This window comes from Rana temporaria, chromosome 9, assembly GCF_905171775.1.
Source record: "Rana temporaria chromosome 9, aRanTem1.1, whole genome shotgun sequence".
In the NCBI taxonomy this organism is placed as follows: domain Eukaryota; kingdom Metazoa; phylum Chordata; class Amphibia; order Anura; family Ranidae; genus Rana; species Rana temporaria.
In genome coordinates, this window is record NC_053497.1 from 57565654 (window position 1) to 57588155 (window position 22502).

General features: G+C 41.3%; 1 protein-coding gene across 2 annotated transcripts in view; it reads left to right on the top strand.

Annotated features, from left to right (window-relative positions):
• Nucleotides 1-22502, top strand: part of LOC120913553 (leucine-rich repeat and fibronectin type III domain-containing protein 1-like protein) — a 785902-nt gene that overhangs the window by 640250 nt on the left and 123150 nt on the right. Inside the window, exon 1 of one of the 2 annotated variants that reach the window (XM_040323558.1) lies at nucleotides 18507-18584. The exons of the other annotated variant lie outside the window; for it this stretch is intronic. The gene's annotated coding sequence lies outside the window, so the exon portion shown is untranslated. Of the gene's footprint in view, nucleotides 1-18506; nucleotides 18585-22502 lie in introns of those variants that run through there. 2 annotated transcript variants of the gene reach the window in all.

Consider the following 22502-nt stretch of genomic DNA (forward strand, 5'->3'; position numbering starts at 1 on the left):
TGTTGCTTTGCATGTAATGAGTCTATCTCATATATTAGTTTCACCTTTTAAATTGCATTAGTGAAATAAATGAACTTTTGCACGATATTCAAATTTTTCGACTTTTACCTGTATGTATGTATATATATGTGTGTATATATACGCAGGCTTCTTTGCATGTCTTCTTTTCCATCATATGTTCTGATTACCCCTGTCACAGTCTAGCCTGCAGATTTCTGTTTGTGAAATTCTTACCTCCTTCCTGCAGGGTTTTCCCTGATCTGTGACTCCATTTCACATGTGGTGTTTCGCTTCTCTGTTCACTTTTGGGCATCACATTCTCCACTGTTGTTTATATCCTTTCCCCCCGTCTATTAAATCCTGGGTCACCTCCCTGTTTGCTTCCCTATACACATATGCTTGGTGCAGTGCTCCTTGCCTGAGCAACTTCACAGTTCTCTAAACACCTGTTTGTTACTACCCATATAGCCTGTGTCTGACTACCCGTACATGGATCCCAGCTTTGTCTACGGTTGTGCTCGTCTGCCGCCCACCCTGACCTTGGCTTTATTTGCTGGTTTTCCCTTCAGTGTTCTGTTGTACTCTGCACTTTGTAAGTGGTGTCGACATGCTCAGCTGGGCATACCTGGGGGACGTGACCTGGTTCCAGCTTGCTGCAAGACCATCCCCCCCAAGTTGGTGAACTTCAAGGGCTCACCATCACAGACTCCTGACAACCCTTTACTTAGAAGAAAAAAAAATATTACACAGAATTGTATCAACTCTTTCTTTGCTGGTTATGTTTGAATGTAAATGTTGGATATAGGTCACTGGACAACTGAGTAAATATATTTGTAAGGTTTTGAACTTTGAATGTGACAACATAAAAAAAAGCAGCAACGCCTATATTTGTGACCACACATAGGCACTTACTGAATGCAGATTCAAATGGCAGGCACTGTTCTAAATGTTTAGTACAAGAGTATTAAAAATAGTATTCAATGTTGTAGATTCCCAGATGGCAGAAGGCTTGGTTTGTATAATAGAATACTACAAAATGCTCTGCAGCCCTTCACCCCCCCCCCCCCCCCCTGCCGGGTCTGCATCGCTGAACTATCCTATACCAAGTACTAAGATGAACCAGGAAAATTGCTGATGCATCTGCTGTTTACTGCAAAGTGTCCCAGCTGGTTAAAAAAAAATTATGTCACAGGCTTAGCCCTCCCAGAAAACGAAGACATAAATTAGAAGGTGTCTGGTGTTACACAAGAGAGTGTAGCAGAGTCATTCAGCATTGAGCATATAGTTTATAAAACAAGGAATAATAAAGGAACAAGAGTGATGGTAACCTATAGGATATATATATATATATATATATATATATATATATATATATATATATATATATATATATATATATATATATATATATATATATATATATATATATATATATATATATATATATATATATATATATATACACACATACAAAAGACATAAGCAATGGGAATTGTCCTTGGTCAAATAACTCACGAAGAAAAAGTTTGTGGAAAAGGACAGTGCAATGTCCTGATTTTAGAATTAACAGTTAATATTTATGTTCCCATGTAAAAAGCAGGTATAACCCCATTTGTGGCAGCCACAAAAAATACAGCAAACACTAAATACATAATGATGCAAAAAGGGCCAAAATGGCTGTAGTGAACGTTTGCCCACTTACAAAGAAATGAAGGGACTATCATTTTTTATCATAGGTGTATTTTAAATGAGAGACACGGATATCAACCAAAAATCCAGAAAACACACAATACAAATGTTATAAATTGAGTTGCAGTTCAGTCAGTAAAGTATTTTATCCCCTACCAATCAATAATTTTGGCTTCCACAGACTGGCTACAGAATGTGCGCATGTGGCACACCAATTAGTCCTGTCAATTTAAGAAGGTGCTCGTTATGTGTATAAAAGATACCTGTCCACAAAATGTTTCATCCATTCAAACCCACCATCATGGGCAAGACCAAAGAGCTGTCACATGACATCAGGGAAAAGATTGTAGACCACACATAGCTGGAATGGGCTACAAGACCATCGACAAGAAGCTTGGTGAGAAGGAGACAACTGCTGGGGTAATTATTTGAAAATGGAAAAAATACAAAATAACCATCAATTGCCCTCGGTCTGGAGCTCCATGCAAGGGTTTGCTTCATGGGGTAAGGATGATCATGAGAAAAACAGGGGGATCAGCCCAGAACTATTGGTAACACAATACAATTGAAATTCTGCAGTTCCCACAAGGTTCCCCTTCTCAAGAAAGCACATGTACATGTCCATCTGAAGTTTGCCAATGAACATCTAAATGATTCAGAGAAGGATTGGGAGAAATTGAAATTGATCTCTTTGGCATCAACTCGACTTGCCGTGTTTGGAGGAAGAAAAATGCTGACTATGACCCCAAGAACACCATCCCTACAGTCAAACACAGAGCCATGATACTTTGGGGCTGTTTCTCTGCTAAAGGTACAGGCTGACTTTTGCTGCATTGAGGGGCCAATGGATGGGGTATGTATTGTAAAATCTTGGATGAGAACCTTCTTCCCTCAGCCAGAACACTGTAGATGGGTCGTGGGTGGGTCTTCCAGCATGACAATGACCCAAAACAACAAAGGAGTGGCTCAAGAAGAAGCACATTAAGGTCATGGAGTGGTCTAGCCAGTCTGCAGTCCTTAATCCTATAGAAAATGTATGGAGGGAGCTGAAACTTTGAGTTTCCAAGTGACAGCCAAGAAACCTTATGGATTTAGAGAAGATCTGTAAAGAACAGTGGACCGAAATCCATCCTGAAATGTGTGCAAACCTGGTAACCAACTACAAGAAACATCTTCCTTATGTGCTTGCCAACTAGGGTTTCGCCACTAAGTCCTGTTTTGCTTGGGTATCAAAAATGTATTTTACTGCAAATCAATTTATAACATATGTATCATGTGTTTTTTCTGGATTTTTGGTTGATATTCTGTCTCTATCATTTAAAATACACCTATGATTTCTTTGTAAGTATTCAAACTTTAAAAATCTGCAGGGAATCAAAATAGAATTTTTTCCCACTCTATATTTACAGCGCTCTCTCCTTGGCTTGGATTCAAGCGATGCAATTTTTCATATACTTTTTAAAATATGTTTGATTGATTTAGACTTACCAGCAATTACTGCAGTAGATGGGCAAACCTAAGGTTTTTTTTTTTAAATGTTTTTGTGTTTGCAGGATTGTTCGAATCATGTGGGTATGGCAGCCATGAAAAGTGCCATGGGCGCCATATGAAGGGGGCGCTGTTGAGTAGCTGGGCAGCAAGGCACTTACCAGGGTCTGAGGGTCTCTTCTTCCCTCCTCCCGAGCATAGGCAAAATCTCTGTTCAGCCACAGCCCTCCCCTGTTCTCCCAGGCTCTCCCATGCCATCTGGTCAGATTGGCAGCACACAAAGAAGAAGGAGGAACATCAGTTTCTCCCTCTTATCTGTGAAAACTGAGGCCTTAAGTGATGAAGATTTCATCACTTCCAGCATTGGTTCTGCATTTACCTGGCCTTGGAGGGCAGATGAGGGATCAGGGGTCTAATAAACCCCAGATTTCTCCATAAAGAGATTATGTCACTACCCAAGGTATCACAAGGGATGAAAATATCACTAGTTTTGTTAGCTGTTTTTTTTTGTTAAGGTTATCTGAAAGATGGGTTTCAAATGTTTCGACAGGGGCGCAATTTCAGTGCTCGCCATAGGAGCTATTTTCACTAGATACGCCTCTGCTTGACCCTGTGTGTGTTAATTTAGGGCAATGTTTCTAAAATATACTGCAATTAAAACCTGTGCATACCCCACACTTCACCGTGCCATTTCTATCCTCATTAAATTGTGTAGCACAATGAGAGTTCTTGGTGATCTTGTCTGTGACATCTTTACTAAGTATTGGCAATTATATACTTTTTGTCTTTTCCATTTTGAGAAACTTGTCTCTTCCGTTTGCAAGCGCCTGTGGATAATGAGTTTCCAGATATCAGAATTCCATACCTGTATTTAAAATACACTGTCCTAATGATGTAGAGATGGTGTGAAAAAAATTGGGAGATGTTCGTCTTGATGAAGGATGAGATCCCAATGAAATTGGGTGATCTTTGTAACCTAATTCACATTAACATTGAGCACGGATATAGGCTTGTTGGCTTTTACGTACAGCAATCGTGTTTACCATCAACAAAAGTTTGAATTTAGAGAAATACAAATTATTGGCTAACTAAATAGATTGTGGTGCAAGCTTTCAAAACACCCAGGCCTCTTTTTTAGGCATATAAGCTGCACTACAATCTATTTGGTTACCCAATGAATGGTATCACCTTAAAGTGGTTGTAAAGACAAAAATATTTTCCTCTTAAATTAAAGTCTGACAGTAGCTGATAAAGTAAAAAGTAATGTTTTGCATTATAACTAGTTTGATACCTGTTGAAATTGAGCTGTTTTATTCACCTCCGTCACTCCTGAATCATTATTCTCACTGACTTCCTGGTTTGCGGTGCGCATTCATTCTTGCTATATCACGGCCTAATGGGAACTACAGTTCCTATTAGGCTTAGCCTCCATGCCTGTGAGGGATAAGAGAGCATCTTCACGCAAGGCTGTAGTCATAGGGTGGGGGTGAGCACATTCTGCTTTCCACCATGCAAAACGGCTCAGATGCTGGTGGAAAGCAAGAAGAGGAGAGATAGGAAATGGCATTTTCAAACCTGGATTACTGTATTTTGGAGGTCAAAAGGAAAAACGAGGTAAGTGATATTTGAAATGCTCTAGCTTACAGCAATCAATTGATCTAATAAAAAACGAACCTAAAGGCTAGGTTCACACTGCTGCGAATTCAAAATCGTGGTAAAATCGCAATTTTACCGCGATTTCGTGGCTGCGATTTTGCCACGATTTCGGCCGCGATTTAAGAGACATCTGTGCAGTGTTCAATGTAAATCGCGGGCCGAAATCGCAAAAAGTAGTACAGGAACTACTTTTTGAAATCGGTGCAACGCCGCAGATGCAGCGTCGCACTAATTAGGACAGTGCCATTGCCGACAATTGCTGGCAAATGCCGCCGATTTGAGATGCGATTTGACATGTGAAATCGTACCAAATCGTACCCAGTGTGAACCTGGGCTTAGTGTTCCTTTAAATTCAAACTTTGCTTTTAATAAGAAGTGCTCACATTTATACTCAAATACATTTCATATTTGTAAATGACACAAATTTGGGATGAATTAACAGTGTGCTCTCTGCAGCCTTTTCACTTTTTGTGTTTTAATATTTTCCCGGTACAGTAGTGTTTTGGGCAATGTATATGTCTATACTTAACTTTACAGTTTGCACTCTTTGTTGGCACCGCGATAATCCCATATTCCTCTATCCCTCCTTGTACTTGCACTGTTCTCTCTCATATTTGCCTCGAGTTTCTTTGGTTCATTTGTTTGCTTTTTTTTACTGTTTGTAAAGGCCATTTTTAACAAATGGAAAGCTAATTACATGGGGAACAAATATGCAATATGTACATTATTGTGTGTTTTTCTGAGCATGTTTGCGCCTTTTCTGGGTGTTTTCATTGAAGTTTGTTGGGGCCAAACATTATTGTAGCTTAAAAGAAGCTCATGTATTTCTTTGAGCTTCAAGCGGCACTATGCTCAACATTGGAAATCATGAGATTTTGGATGTAAAGCATTTGAGCTTTAAACTCCAAAACGCTTAGGCGTGAATGAGGCCTCCGTGTAATTTGCTGGTTTTCTGTAATTATAGCTATCAGGGGGTATTGCCTACCTGCCCGCTACCAATGGCAACCACCAATTTGTGTAAAAATGATATCATGGGTTCCCCCTGTAGTAAAATGAGGAGACAGGAGAAAGACAGTCATGAGACTTGTAGTGCTTCAGAGACATGAGATACAAATCTAATGTGCTGGGTACTTGTAGTGTCCCGAAGACAAAAGAAAGGCAGGCATAAAGTGTTTGGTTTTGTAGTACTTTAGAGGCATTAAAGGCAAATTTAGTGAGTTTGGACTTGTAGTGCCTCATAGACAGGAGACAGGTAGATATGGTGTATTTTATTATATCTTTTCATGTGACAACACTGAAGAAATGACACTTTGCTACAATGTAAAGTAGTGAGTGTACAAATTGTATAACAGTTTAAAATTGCTGTCTTTCCCTATATCAGGGAACAGACGATCACTGACATTGCCACAAGGAAGAACAGGGAAGGTGTGTTTACACACACCTCTCCCCGTTCTTCAGCTCCGGTGACCGATCGCAGAACACCGGCGGCAATCGGGTCCGCTGGTCCCGTGCTCGCGACCCCACGGCTGGGCCTTAAAGAGACACATACGGGTACATGCTTGTGCCCAGCAGTGCCATTCTGCCGACATATATCGGCGTGAAGGGGTCCTTAAGTGGTTAAAATGATACATGATTTGGCAAATACTGCAACAAACACTGCATATGGTACTGCTTTGCATATGAGGTAGTCTTTTTCTTTTTTTTTTTTTTATTAGATAATGCAATATAAACTGAGCAAAATTATAAAACGCAACACTGTTTGCCCTTATTTATCATGAGCTGAACTTATAGATCTACGACTTTTCATATGTACACACAAGGCCTATTTCTCTCAAATATTGTTCACAAATCTGTCTAAGCCCTGGTTCACACTGGGTACGATTTGGAACGATTTGAGATGCGATTTGACATGTCAAATCGCATCTCAAATCGACGGCAATTGTCGGCAATGTTACTGTCCTAATCAGTGCGACGCCGCATCTGCGATTTCAAAAAGTAGTTCCTGTACTACTTTTTGCGATTTCCGGCCGCGATTTACATTAAATTGCGGCCGAAATCGCGGCAAAATCGCAGCCGCAAAATCGCAGCCGCAAAATCGCGGTAAAATCGCGCATTTTACCGCGATTTTGAATTCGCAGCAGTGTGAACCTAGGCTCAATCTGTGTTAGTGAGCACTTCTCCTTTGTCGAGATTATCCTTCACCTCACAGGTGTGGCAAATCAAGATGCTGATTAGACAGCATGATTATTGCACAGGTGTGCCTTAGGCTGGCCATAATGAAAGGCCACTCTAAAATGTGCAGTTTTCTCACACAGCACAATGCCACAAATGTCGCAAGTTTTGAGAAAGCGTGCAGTTGGTATGCTGACTGCAGGAATTGCCCTTGAATTGAATGTTCATTTCTCTACCATAAGCCATCTCCAAAGGCGTTTCAGAGAATTTGGCAGTACACCCAACTGACCTCACAACTGCAGACCACGTGTAATCACACCAGCCCAGGACCTCCAGATCCAGCATCTTCACCTCCAAGATCGTCTGAGACCAGCCACCCGGACAGCTGCTGCAACAATCGGTTTGCATAACCAAAGAATTTCTGCACAAACTGTCAGAAATTTTCTCAGAGGAACTCATCTGCATGCTCGTCACCCTCATCGGGGTCTGGATCTGACTGCAGTTCGTTGTCGTAATCGACTTGAGTGGACAAATGCTCATATTCAATGGCGTCTGGCACTTTGGAGAGGCGTTCTCTCTACGGATGAATCACGTTTTTCACTGTACAGGGCAGATGGCAGACAGCATATATGTAAACGGCGTCCGCCAACGCCGATTGCGTTCCATGTTGGAACGAATTCGGTGACGGCGCATTGACGTCATCGGCCCGCGCCGTGTGCCTGAACCTGTCTGCCTGCTATAAACAGACTCAGGTCTCACTAATCAGTGTTCTTTTATTGTCGGCCGTAGCCGGTCCACACTACCATCAAACTACTGGTAACTTCTACCACCTATGCAGTAAACGACCGCAGTCTGGATCCACGCTACCATTAAACTACTGCTTGCTGCTGCACCTAAGAATTAACTATCCTCTGCCTGGATCCACGCTACCATCATTGCTTTATCTGCTGTGGGGACACCCAAATATATCCACCTGCAGGAGACTCACAATACCTAATTCCACTGCTGGCTACAATACTCTGCTGCTAGTGAGAAGGCTCATCCTCAGCAAACGGATAAGTACCCTTATTACCATACTTTCAATGCTCTTGAATTACCCTGTTCTCATATTGCATATTCTAACTATTGTATTTGAACCCTGCTCAAGTTTAAACTACCACCTTGCTTGGGATTAGCTATTGTGGATTCATATTACTATTGTGCGATATCTTAAAGGGGACATACATTCCTAAACCGTTTAATCACCAGTTGCCTCTCTCGGGCATATGTTACCCTAATACAGTATTTTCTTATGCTACGTGCATGACATTTGTCATCTATAGAAAACGTGCTTCTGGCCAATATATGAAACCTGTTTGTATATACCGTTTAAAACTAGGGGTGTAGGTATGTAGTAATACCTCCTTCCTTAGTAGCTCAACGCATTCCTTTATGTGTGAGAGATGATGTAGTGAACCCCCAAACTCTTTTTCTCTGATTAGAGTGACGCCTGGAGTCTAGTACTGAAAATCACATTACATTGAGTAGTGCATTGATCCTTTTAAAAATATCCTGACCGCAGTTGTGGTTCACTCTCATTCACCATAGATTGTGACAATATATGGCGCTGTGTGGGTGAGCGGTTTGCTGATGTCAACGTTGTCGATCGAGTGGCACATGGTGGTGGTGGGGTTATGGTATGGGCAGGCGTATGCTATGGACAATGACCACAGATGCATTTCATTGATGGCATTTTAAATGCAGAGATACCGTGACGAGACCCATTGTTGTGCCATTCATCCACAACCATCACCCCATGTTGCAGCATGATAATGCATGGCCCCATGTTGCAAGGATCTGTATACAATTTCTGGAAGCTAAAAACATCCCAGTTCTTGCATTGGCAACATCTTCACCAGACATGTTACCCATTGAGCATGTTTGAGATGCTCTAAATTGGCGTATAGGACAGTGTGTTCCAGTTCCTGACAATATCCAGCAACTTCGCACAGCCATTGAAGAGGAATGGACCAAAATTCCACATGCCACAATCAACCTGATCAACTCTATGCAAAGGAGATGTGCTGCACTGTGTGAGGCAAATGGTGGTCACACCAGATACTGACTGGTTTTCGGACCCCAACAAAACTTCACATTTTAGAGTGGCCTTTTATTGTGACCAGCCTAAGGCACACCCGTGCAATAATCATGCTGTCTAATCAGCATCTTGATTTGCCACCCTGTGAGGGAGATTGATTATCTTGGCAAAGGAAAAGTGCTCACTAATGAAGTTTTAGACAGATTTGTGAACAACATTTGGGAGAAATAAGCCTTTTGTGTACATGTACAACGTAGTAGATCTTTTAGTTCAGCTCATGATAAATAGGGGCAAACACAAAAGTGTTGCATTTATAATTTTGCTCAGTGTTATATGCAGAGATTATGAAAATAATGCACAGTAAAGCATGTACTATGATAAGGATTTATGAAAGCAAACCAGCACCTACTCCACTCCATTTGTGGTGCCCCTGGTTCTTTTAAAAACCTAGCAGTTCCCCTCATGACTTCACTTACTGTCCACTTATTTTTAAGGCAGTGGTTCCAAACAACATTGAGGATCAGCATGACAGCCAGCTACTAGCTTAGTCAGCAATGGCAGCCTACACATCTCTCTTAAAGTGGAGGTTCACCCTAAAAACGATTTTTTAACATTAGAGGCAGCATAGTAAGGGCATATACTTTTGGCATTTATTTTTTTATTTTTTTCCGTACTTACCTTTATATTCAGATTTGGTCCAGGGCTTCTGCGTTCTGATGACTCCGGGACTGGGCGTTCCTATCCCTGCCTCAGGGTTCCGATGACTGCGGGACTGGGCGTTCCTATCCTTCGGTTCAATGATTGACGGCTTGTGAAACGGGTGACCTGTCGCACAACATGCGTCACCAGATTTCCGGAAATAGCCGAGCTGCGAGTCGGCACTATACGGCGCCTGCATCCGACGTGTAGAGCTGACTGCGCAGGCGGCGTATAATCCCGACTTGCAGCTTGGCTATTTCCCGACATCTGGTGACGCGCGTTGTGCGACAGGTCACCTGTTTCACAAGCCGTCAATCATCCAAAGGAAGGATAGGAACGCCCAGTCCTGCAGTCATCGGAACCCGGAAGCCCTGGAGAAAAACAGAATATAAAAGGTATGTACAGACAAAAAAAAAAACGCCGAATGTAAATGCCCTTACTATGCTGGCTCTAATGTGTGTAAAATTAAAAAAAAAAATTGGGGTGAACCCCCACTTTAAGACAGGTGCCCTTTAAAAATAAACTATAACCTATGAGAAAAGCATGATTACATAGTAACAGGTACACACAACCATCAATTATGTCTTCACAGTCCCTAGCAATCTTACAAGTTACCGGAATAGTGAGCTAATCACGTTCTCCAATTACTGTTACATTCTCCCATATCATCAGAATTGTTTGCTCACGTTCTTTCCTATTATGCATGTAAATGTAGCATATCAATCATAGCCGAGAATAAAAAAATAAGTGCCTGAGGGCTGCTCCAATTTTCAACCAGACCAGCTCTATTAGGATGTGTGGTGCTAGAACTCAGCAGTCGCTCAGAATCTCTGCCGTGCTGGGGTGAACTAAGGCCTCAGCCAAGTCAGTATGTAGAATTTTCAAAAGCAAATGTTCTATATTAAGGTCAGGCTCATCCTAAAGATAGCCACTTGCATTTATAAAGATTTTCCCACAATTGCTTGCAGAAGCATTTTTCTTATAACCCTTAAAATCGGTAGAGTTAAAAGGAGAATTCTGGTTAAGTTAAATTATAACCATAAATTAAAGCCTCTTCGGTTATGTTCACTTGGTATTACTCTACTACTTTTTTTTTTTTTAACCCCTTTTACCTGTTATGCAGGTTTGTCATCAATTTGAATACTCACCTGCCCAGCAAATCCAGCCTTGTCCTGATGCTATCTGCTGCCACAGCCTAGGTCCCACATCTCCTTCTCTGATGTCATTAGGAGACGGCTGTCTCTTCTGGGTTTTTGCAACCTGTCTCATGAAGGAACTCCACCAGGTCCACCCATTGGGCACCAGAGTGGAAAGTTTAAAAAAAAAACACGATACTGGGGAAATCTGGAAGAAAAAGTCATCTTCGGGAATGAAGGTGCAGCCAAATGTTTTTTTGTTAAAGCTGAAGTTTAGCTATAAAAAAAAAAATCTACAGTATCGTGAGCTAAAATGAAGTATGCCTCACATCATGCAGGCAAGTTTGATTATGTAGAAACCCTCTGCGGGGTTGCCCTGACCTCTTGCTGTCTCTGAACTTTCGGGACTGTAGGGTTTAAGACTTTGGATCTTCTATGAAACTGCTATGAAAAAGTTCCTGACGAGGACCCATTCCTTCCTCGCTCTTCCTCCATTAGAAAACCACCTTCCATTGCTTTCACTGCTTGTAACATGATCTGTGAATGGAGGAAAGTCTGAGCCACAGGATTCTCTCTCCCATACCGAGATTGTGTTTAAATGCAATAATAGCAATTTGAGAATGTTTCTTAATGGGGAAGGAGGGAGGAAAATTTGGTTACTTTTTACAGAGGTTTCACAGAAGCCATTAACCATCTCAACCCTGGAAGATAAGCAGCAGGAAGAGGATGGGGTATTTCTGCACAAAAGATCTAAAAACAAACAAAAAATCTCTAAAAGGATTTTTTTTCATGGCCAAACTCAATCCTCTTCACGCTGAGGCAACGCAAATATGCGGCCTTCGGCTTGAAGGGGTTCCACCTCACCCTGGAGCCGGCGGTTGGGTTTCTTGTAAAAACAACCGATGCGGCTAAACAACTGCTCGGCTGCTATTACAAGCATTACCCCCCCTCCCCCTACTGCCTTCCACGGCATGCCCGGGTTCTCCCGTCCCACTGGGAGGCCCTAGCGACCAGCCGGTACATTCGCTGGAGCCCTGAAAAAAGCCAGGATCGACTTTAATCGGGTCTCGGATCTAGTTACCCGGAAGCGATGTCATGACATCACCTCCGGGTTACTGAAGACATAAAGGCGCCAAATTTAAAAAAATAACTGTATTCAAAACTGCCAAACTTGACGTTTTTTTATTCTTTTAGGTCCAAAGGAGGGATATGGGGTCTAATAGACTCCAGATCTCTCCATAAAGGGTAACCGGTCACTGCCTATTACTGTCACAAGGGATGTTTACATCCCTTGTGACAGCAATAAAGTAATCAGAATATTTTTTTAAAGGAACAATGTAAAAAAAAAAACATTTTTTAAAGCGCCCCATCCCTCTGTGCTCACACGCAGAATGCAAACGTATATGCAAGTAGCACCCGCAAATTTAAACTGTGTTCAAATCACACATGTGAGGTATTGCCACGATCATTAGAGCAAGAGCAACAATTATAGCACTAGACCTCCCCTGTACTATAGTTTGTTGACATTCTACGAGTTTGTGCAAATTTAAAGCATGACATGTTGGGTATCAATTTACTGAGCATAACCTCATCTTTCATAGTATACAAAATTGGGCTAACTTTACTGTTTTTTTTATTCATGAAAGTGTATTTCTGCCCAAAAAATTGCATTTGAAACACTGCTGCACAGATACAGTGCGACATTAAATATTGCAACGATTGCCATTTTAGTCTCTGCTAAAACAATATATATATATATATATATATATATATATATATATATATATATATATATATATATATATATATATATATATATATATATATATATATAATGTTTGAGGGTTATAAGTCATTTTTTAGCAAAAAAAAAAGGATTTTAACTTGTAAGCAACAAGTGTCAGAAAAAGGCTTATACACTAAAGTCAGACGGAATGCCCCATCTGACTTTTTCTGTCGGAAATTCCGACGGACTTGGAAAGAGAAATTTTCGTTTGTCTGTATGGAATTCCGATGGAGAAAAAAACACGCATGATCGGAAACAATTTGATACATGCTCGGAAGCATTGAACTTAATTTTTCTAGGCTCGTCGTAGTGTTTTGTACGTCACTGCGTTTTTGACGGTCGGAATTTGATGTGTCCGTGTGTATGCAAGACAGCTTGCGTGGAATTCTGTCAGAAAAACCCAACAGAGTTTATTCTGATGGCAAAAAAATGGTCGCGTGTACGCGGCGTTAGTCATGATGGGGTTAAGCTTAACATTTTGGATAAGGTGGGAAGTTGAACATTTTTCCCCCATGTCGGCTAAATAAAGATCAGAACAAAGAGCACACCTGTGACCTACAGGAGAAGTAGCTTTGAACCTACTTCTCCTTTATGTCCCTGCCATCCCCTCTGCTATCTAAACAACATTTTGTTGTTTCCGTGGCCGCCATACCCATGCCATTCTCACCTAGGCAAGAATAATGTGTCCTACTCCTGCCGCCTCCTGGGATATCCCCTTCACATATTCAGCAAGGCTGCAGAAACCCATTCATAATGTGATCAGCGGGCAGAGCTGGTGCATCATTGGGTTCCTAGCTGCTTGAACCCAGATGAAGCAGCAGGGCTCCTGATGACTGAGTGAACCAAGATGGTGGCACAGGACACAGGCTATGTCACCTGATCAGCGGATCACAGCAGGATGATGCTGGATGCACTGGGCAGGTGAGTATGCTTTGTGATGAGGGCCTAGCATCTCAAGTGAGATTGAATGAGATGGGGGGGGGGAGCAGAAGGGGAGTAACTTTTTTCTTGGGACTGCAGAATAACCATTTTGGACACCATTTAAAAAAAAAGGATATTGGGGAACTGGAGAAAGTGCGGAGAAGGGCGACCAAACTGATAAAAGGCACGGAGGAGCTCAGCTATGAAGATGTATTAGCTGAACTGAATTTATTCTCTTATTAAAAGAGAAGATTAAAGGCGAATATGATCAACATGTATAAATACATAAGTGGTCCATATAGTGAACTTAGTGTGGAGTTATTCACTTTAAAGGACAGAGGACAAAGGGGGCACTCTTTACATCTGAGATTTAACCTCTAAATACGGAAAGGCTTCTTCACAGTAAGAGCTGTGAAAATGTGGAGTAGAGTCCCTCAAGAACTGGTTCTGACCAGGTCAGTAGATTTTATTTATTTTAAAAGCCCTGGATTCTTTCCTAAATGCACATAATATAAATGGGTATTACATGTATTGGTAAAGTTGATCCAGAGAATATCCTTATTCCATATCCAATATTGCCTCTTGAGGGGCGAGGAAGCAATTTTCCCTCTGGAGTAAATTGGATTATGTTTTTTTGTTTTGTTTTTTTGCCTTCCTCTGGATCAACTGTAGGTATAGGATTGTGTATATGGAGGTTTTCAATTTTGTTTGTGTGTGTTTTTTCTCTCTCTCTGGGTTGAACTGGATGGACTTGTGTCCTTTTTTTCAACCAGGATGGAGTAGAGATTAGAGCATTCAACATTTCATTTGGCGTGTTTAAGGGGTTAGCTCGGTAGCGGGGTGTGTGACCCCTTGGATGGGGGTCTACACACTGAATTTATACAGACAGGCAGTCGAAGACGGTTGAAAACAAAGATTTTGGTTTATTCTTCCATCTTGCTGGAAACAAGTGCAAGCATCCAAACAGCATAAACAAAATCAAACATAAAATAAATCCTGGCCACTTTGGGCGTCTATCTTCACCACACAGGAACCTATCTATGGAGTCTGGTACAGCCTAGTGCTGGGCAGACACTGCTGGTCATACAGCTGAAAAACAATAGTCTTTTGATTTTTATCACACAGAAAAATCAATCACCTCCTCAGAAGACTTTCAGTACGCTGCTCTCCTTACTCACAAAGCCTCAGGATGCAGCAAATCAGTGGTAATCCTCTGGATTACTTATAGAGGCCTTAATTGCCTCATTCTGAACAGCTGAAGTTTTCCAACGCCCTTAGACCTTTTCTGGCTACTTTTGCAGCTGACGCCTAATAACAATTGGTGTATTGTCTAAACAAGGCAGAAATGTATGTCCCGTCTGTGACAACACCCACAGATTTACCTGACTTCCTGTCACACGTACTATGTAACTCAACCGCCATAAATGGGGAAAACTCCTTATTACTGTAGTAAAAGGCCACAAAAAGCCCTTCCAATTTTCTGAAAATCCCCTTTGATTTCTCCTATTATAGATAAGGTGGTAGTCCCCTTAGGGAACAAAAGTGCAGTAAAACATTTTTTAGACAGGCAGAAACATAATAATATTCTAATGAGCAATTTTCAATGTGCCCTCATCTAACTATAACTAAAGTGCACAAAGTATTTATGCATTTGCCAGCCTTGCTTATTAATCAGCACAGATCAATATTACATTCCCATATGAGAAACCGGCTAATCCTAATTACCTCTGCCCCGCAGGGAGATATTAGTCACTTTTTAAAGCATTTTTATTTATTACGCTTTAGTTTATTAGATGCACTAGCAATTAATTTCCCTCTAATTGCTAATCCACTGCATTCGTCCCTGTTTCCCAACAATTCCTGTCTGCCGAGGTTTATGTCTCTCTGCTATGATACGAACAGACAGAAATTTTGTTGTCGGGTAATTAATAAATGTGCTCTGGATATTAATTTGTCGCCCTGTCCCACCCAGACTGCCCTTTCTCTCCTTGTTGTAGAGTCTCGTATTTTGTAAACGGCAGCCTACTTTGATGTATTACAACAGCACATTACTCCATAATGCCACTGCAGGGTACTTCTCTCAGTGTATTTTAAAATGTCTTAATGTTATATGAAATATACTGAAAGATGTCCACAAAGGTTTATAGTTTACTTTCTACACTAGTATTAAAATCACACTTATACAAATATTAAAAGGAACCTGTCAAAAGGAAAATGCCTAAGGATTGCCATTATGCAGAGCAGGAGTTCTGACTTGTCTCAGATCCTGAAGGACACTGAACAGCATAATAGCCAGGCAGCAGCAGCTTTCTTTATCACAGAATGCATTAAGGTGGAAAACTTTGAGACTTTACAATCACTTTAAAGTGGAACTTCACTCTCACAATCAACACTGAATTTTTACTGCTGGCATTAGTAAATAGGAAAGTATATCCTATTTACTTGTTTCTTTTTTTTTTGGGGGAAACCATTTCAGCCCCTGAGGATTTGGCTGCCCAATGACCAGGCAATTTTTTCCAATTCGGCACTGCGTCGCTTTAACTGACAGACACTGCGATGTTGTACCCAAACAAAATTGACGTCCTTTTTTTCCCACAAATAGTTTTCTTTTGGTGGTATTTGATCACCTCTGTGTTTTTTTATTTTTTGCGCTATAAACAAAAAAAAGTGTAAATTTTGGAAAAAAAAACACTATATTTAACTTTTTGCTATAATAAATATTCCAATTTAAAAAAAAAAAATGTCCTCAGTTTAGGCCAATATGTATTCTTCTACATGTTTTTGGTAAAAACAAAATATCGCAATACACGTATATTGATTGGTTTGCGCAAAAGTTATAGCGTCTACAAACTATGGGAAAGATTTATGGCATTTATGTTTTTTTTTTTACTAGTAATGGCGGTGATCAGTGTTTTATTTTTTTCTGGTATTGCGACGTTGTGGCGGACAGGTTGGACACTTTTGACACATTTTTGGGATCATTGACATTTACAGAGCGATCAGTGCTAAAAATATGCACGGATTACTATGTAAATGTCACTGGCAGGGAAGGGGTTAACACTAGGGGGCGATCAAGGGGTTAGATTTGTACCCTATTGTGTGTTCTAACTGTGGGGTGGGGAGGGGGGTGGAACTAACTAGGAGATTTGACAGATCTTTCTACTTTGTAAAAGATACAATCTGTCACACACAAACCCCTGTGCTCCCGCTCGTGCACGCGATCACGCCCGCCGGCCACACGCATCAGGTTCCCTGGCGTGCGCGCATGCTTCCGGTGGCGCTTGTGCGCCCTATGGTGGCTCTCCTGGGCTCAGTTATGAGTAAGCACTGAGTATCAGTGCAAAACACGTCAGCTGTGTGTCCTGATTTCTCGATTGTAGTGTATTTTATTTTAACAATAAAACGACATTTAAGGATTTTTTTTCCGGGAGTGCGGCTGTCCAAACATCCTTTTTGTTATTTGCTATATGCATTGCCAGCACACATGGTCTTTAGGAGGAGACTGATTAGCCAAGCATATCCATCTGGAGCGGTCACTTCCCTTTTCTCCTGGGTGAAGCCCTATATATACGGATTTCACCCAGGAGAGCCATTCTGCCACAGCGTATCTGCATGAGCCGGTCAGGAACCGGTTAACTTTTTTATTTTTTTACACATTTCAGTCATACATCCCAGGAGTTTTCAAGAGTGAAGGTGAGGAGATGTTTTCTCAGCTAAGCACATCCTCCTGCATGCATGCTTGAGCTAAGGACAGTTGGATTCCAGGAAGTACAGTAAATGTTGCCCTTACTCAGGATTGCCAAGGCCAGAAATGCTAGGGGGATGTTTTTCAAAGTGATTTCTCAACAAAATAAAGCATGGAGTCATGGATGGACGGGGAAGTTGGCTTTGAATAATAAAAATAAATGAAATGGTGTTTTTGGTTGGTTGTGCTCAGATGTTATGTAGCTGCGCTGTAAGTGAAACCCTGATGAAGAGGGATATTTTTCTGGAACCTTGAGTGTGATCTTTTTCTTTTTTTTTCTAGTTTAAACCAATAAATTAACTTTGGCTCTTATCATTGGGTCTGGTGCTCCTTCTACTGGTGAATAATTTTTTGGAAAAACCGGCTTTATTCTTTACGCAGGTTTAGCAGGTAACAGCGTATTCATGTCTATGCTGAAATGGCTTTTCTGTGAACACTATTTCTATTAGGTTTTCCATTTAAGGAGAAATAAATGTACATATGCTGTATGCAACAACTGAGCTTCCAGGCACAGAAAAAGGCCAACATTTTTACATTCTCATTTTGGAGCATATTTTTGGACAGTTCCTTTTTTTAGCAATTTTTGCATTTTTCATAATAACCAGCTTAACAAGTTTGTGTCTGATTTTTTTTTTTTTTTTTTTATGCATAAACATACCATTTAGAAATATCTTTTCATTTTTAAGATCACATTACAACTTGACGTTTACTGTAAAAGTTCAATATTATGAAAATGACAATTTCTTTTTTTTACATATTTGAGTGCAGCACGTTATCACTGAAATGTTTTTTGGGTGCATGCCGTTTCAGTTCTCTGGGCTGTTTCACAATTTTATTTATTCAGAATTGTGCAGTGTATGCCCCTAATGCTACAGTGAGTTTGAACCCTAATGGGGGAAATGCATTTTCTAGTGCTCTACCTCACACTGACCTGAGTGTTCTCATGCCAGTTCTTTGTAACAAGGGTATCTAATACAGGTGCAATTTGGGTAGTAGTAAAAATCTAACATCCAGCATTTCTGCTATTTTGGCTCTCAAGTTATAATGTATGAGTTGTTAAATCTGAAAGGGTCATGCTAAATGAAATACATTTATCCACAACATAACCCTAAATCTCAATTTAATCTTTACAGGATAAGTGCACTTTCAGAGCATGAAGCTCCATATGCCCATCCCTTTCACTGCAGATGTATTCAAGCTCAAATAAACATCCAGGTAAAATCCACTAAATATACAGTATTTAAGGTGCATCAAAACAAAAAGTGTGCAAAGTCTTAGGCCCCGTACACACGGTCGGACAAAACCGATGAGAATGGACTGAGGTTCAGTTTCATCGGTCCAAACCGACCGTGTGTATAGACCATCGGTCTGTTTTCCTTCGGTCCAAAATTTTAAAACATGCTTCAAAACCGAACCGATGGACCGCTGCCCGATCGGTCCAAATCGATGGTTAGTACAGAAAAGCATCGGTTCAAAACCCGTGCATGCTCAGAATCAAGTCGACGCATGCTTGGAAGCATTGAACTTCGTTTTATTCAGCACGTCGTGTGTTTGACGTCACTGCGTTCTGACCCGATCGGTTTTTGGAACGATGGTGTGTACACACATCAGACCATCAGGCCACTTCAGCGGTGAACCGATGAAAACGGTCCGTCGGACCATTCTCATCGGTTTGGTCCGACCGTGTGTACAAGGCCTTAGTGTTCTTTGGAAAGCAGCAGAAACGCCTGGCACCTGCCAGCATGCTGCAGAGAAAGCGTCCCTCTGTGTGCAAGCAAAGATCCCAATGCAGATATTGCTCTGAGCACGGGTTTCAGGGAGTTCAAAATATGATGCAGAATGTGGAAGCAATAGTCTCTCTGCAGATATTGTTCTGGGCAAGATTTCAGAGATTTCCAGAGATGATGCAGAATGTGAAAGCAGTGGTCTCTCTGCAGTGATATAACGCCCTCTCCTGAGTCAAACCTAGAACTCTGCAATTTGCAAAGCTCCTGCTCCATGTTATTGGGTAACTATCTCCGACTTAGGGTTGCCACTTGTCCGGGATTTAAATTATGTGTCCTGGTTTCAGGCGGATTGAAACACGGACACATCATTCAGACTGGGCTGTGGCTCCCCGCGTAACCAAGATAGTCGCATCCAAATCTGTTGCCATCCGGGAGCTGTAGGCGGCTGTCTGGGGGCAGGTTTGGCATCGCAGGACGATGATGTTAACAAAAGCAATTTGGCCACACCCACTGTTTGCTGCGGCACTCTATGTGCACCACATTACTACTCTCTTTGGGGGCACCCAAAGGTGTTCCAGGCCGCTAAAGTGTTCGGGTTTGGCTTGAAGAAAAGGTGGTAACCCTACTCTGACTCTGTAAGGGGGACATGTTGGAACTCTTCAGAGAGACCTCACACTGCCTCAGCTATGCAACCCTCTACAACAGGGATAAGCAATTAGCGGACCTCCAGCTGTTGCAAAACTACAAGTCCCATCATGCCTCTGCCTCTGGGTTCATGCTTGTGGCTGTCAGAGTCTTGCTATGCCTCATGGGAATTGTAGTTCTGCAACATCTGGAGGTCCGCTAATTGCTTATCCCTGCTCTACAACCTTGCCCACAACATCACCAACTTATTTAAAGGATAACTGCACTTTCATAGCATGAAGCTCCCTAAGCCCATACGTTCCACTGCAAGAATCATCAATGTTTGGAAACCTTCCAAAAGCTTAACAGTCCACTGTCGTTGACTGTTGTTGAATACATCTCTGTCCAGCTAGAACAGTTGCTCTGTGAATGACATTTCTATTAGGTTTCTCACTTAATGGGAAATAAATGAACAATCAAAATGCGGCAACTAAAGAAATTACCATTATGTCCATTTGCAGGCAAGGAGTTGTTTATTTCCCATCTTCCCAATGGACATCAACTGTCTAGATTTCTACATGAATTAAGCACGGTGAATAACCGCTGTGTTCAGACCACAGATCCGTAGTACAGCAACTACCATTAATTGGTGTTAATTTAGTATGTCTTCCCAGATTCTCCAGGAATAATTAATTATCCAATTAGCTAGGTTACACTGCATTAGTGCTCTGTGAGCGGGAAGACGAGAGAGGACAGCCTGGAGTGTGATGGATAAACTGACAAAACCTGCTGGCCTGTGCTCCTCTGTATTTTATTTTATCCATTTAGAGCCCTGACCCAACTAACAGCTCTTTAAAGAGCAAATAGAGCCATCTATCCCCGGCCCTGTCCTGTGGAGCTAGCAATCTGCTGTCCCGACAGTAGTCATTTAGGAACCTAGCCACACAAGTAGGTAGAGGTACTAATCAATATGCATACAGTGACGAATCAAAAAACAGTATCTAGTAAATGTTTCAGCTTATTTTAGTGCTCTCTGTTAAGAGTCTTAAGAGAGTCTATGTTTTTTTAATATAAAAAAAATATACAAAAAAAATATATATTTACAGTTTTTCCTTAAACTCTTCACACACCTGGTAAATTCTAAGTGAGTATGTGATTAAATGCATGAGGATAGACAAAACAACAATGCCCAAGGGACTTTAAGACACACATTAGAGTGACAAAAATACATCTCTTAAAAGAAGATTCACCTTAAATTTAAAATGCTGAAAACATTAGCAATGGTGCACATAAAGTAAAAATGGTTACATTTCAACATTGCACATAATCCATTAAAAGTTAGGTTCTTGTACATATCTCTTGGCGTGTTTCGCAAGGCAACACTTGCTTCCTCAGGAAAACTAAGAACTCATGTATAATTCAAGTAAGATATCGATAAAAAACACATACTGGTTACTGGTTCAGACAGTAAAAATGTATGTAATCCAAAATGGCAACTATCGTTCTACCTTGGAGTTGTGAAAAAGGGACACAAATACCTAATGGGTGAAGTGTCATCAAAACTGTTGATCTTGTGTCAAAAGAGATGACGCTACCCCTAGAAAAATACATGAGAGGTTACCGAAAAGGACAAGCTTTGCTGGACACGCTGGAATTAGACTTACCCATAGAAATAAATAGCGGGGAATGCATGTGTGTACCAAGTAGAGGATCTGATGGGGATATTTTGGGAATAAAGAATGTGCAGCAATTGTTGCAATGGTGAGAAAAGTAAGAAGTTGACTGAAACATGTCAAAAAAATCTGTAGCTATAAATCAGGGCTCTCCAAACTTCCTAAACAAAGAGGCAGATTCTTGTCCTTCAGACTTTAGGGGGGGGGGGGGCAGATTGTGGCCAGTAAAAGTAAAAATATATACATAGCATCTGTGGTCAAATGGAGGAGGAATAGTGCCTCAGTTTTGGTATTAGTGGGAGGAATAATGCCCCACCATTGGTGTCGGTGGGAAGAATAGCTCCCCATTATTGGTTTTAGTGGGAGATATGCTGCCCCATCATTGGTGTCAGTGGGAAGAGTAGTGCCTCATCATTGCTGTAAGTGGGAATAGTGCTACCTAATTGCTGTCAGTGGAAGCAATAGTGCCCATCATTGGTGTCAGTGGACAGAATAGTGCCCCAAATTTGGTGTCAATGGTAGGAATAGTGTTCCCTCATTTATACAAGTGGGAGTAATAGTGCCCCACTGTTGGTGTCAGTGGAAGGAATAGTGTCCCATGTTTATACCAGTGGAAGAAATGGGGCTCCATCTTTGGTGTCAGTAGAAAGAAAAGTGCCACATTGTTGGTGTCAGTGGGAGGAATTATGCCCCACCATTGTTGTTGTTGTCAGTAGAAGGAATGGTAAGGCCTCGTACACACGACCGAGTTTCTCGGCAAAAACCAGCAAGAAACTTGCTGGGTTTTTTTTTTTGCAGAGAAAACCGGTCATGTGTACACTTTTCGACGAGGAAACTGTCGAGGATCTCGTCGAGCCAAAAAGAGAGCATGTCTTCTTTTTCCTCGGGAATGGGGAAATTTGGCTCGCCGAGATCCTCGACAGTCTAACAAGGAACTCGACGAGCAAAACGATGTATTTCGCTCGTCAAGTTTCTTGGTCGTGTGTACGAGGCTTCACTCATCGTCACTGTCAGTGGAAGGAATAGTGCCTAGAGGGCTGGGTAAGGGCCTAGCAAAGGGTCACAGTTTGGAGACCATTGAAGCTAGACACAAAGGTAGCTGAAGTTAT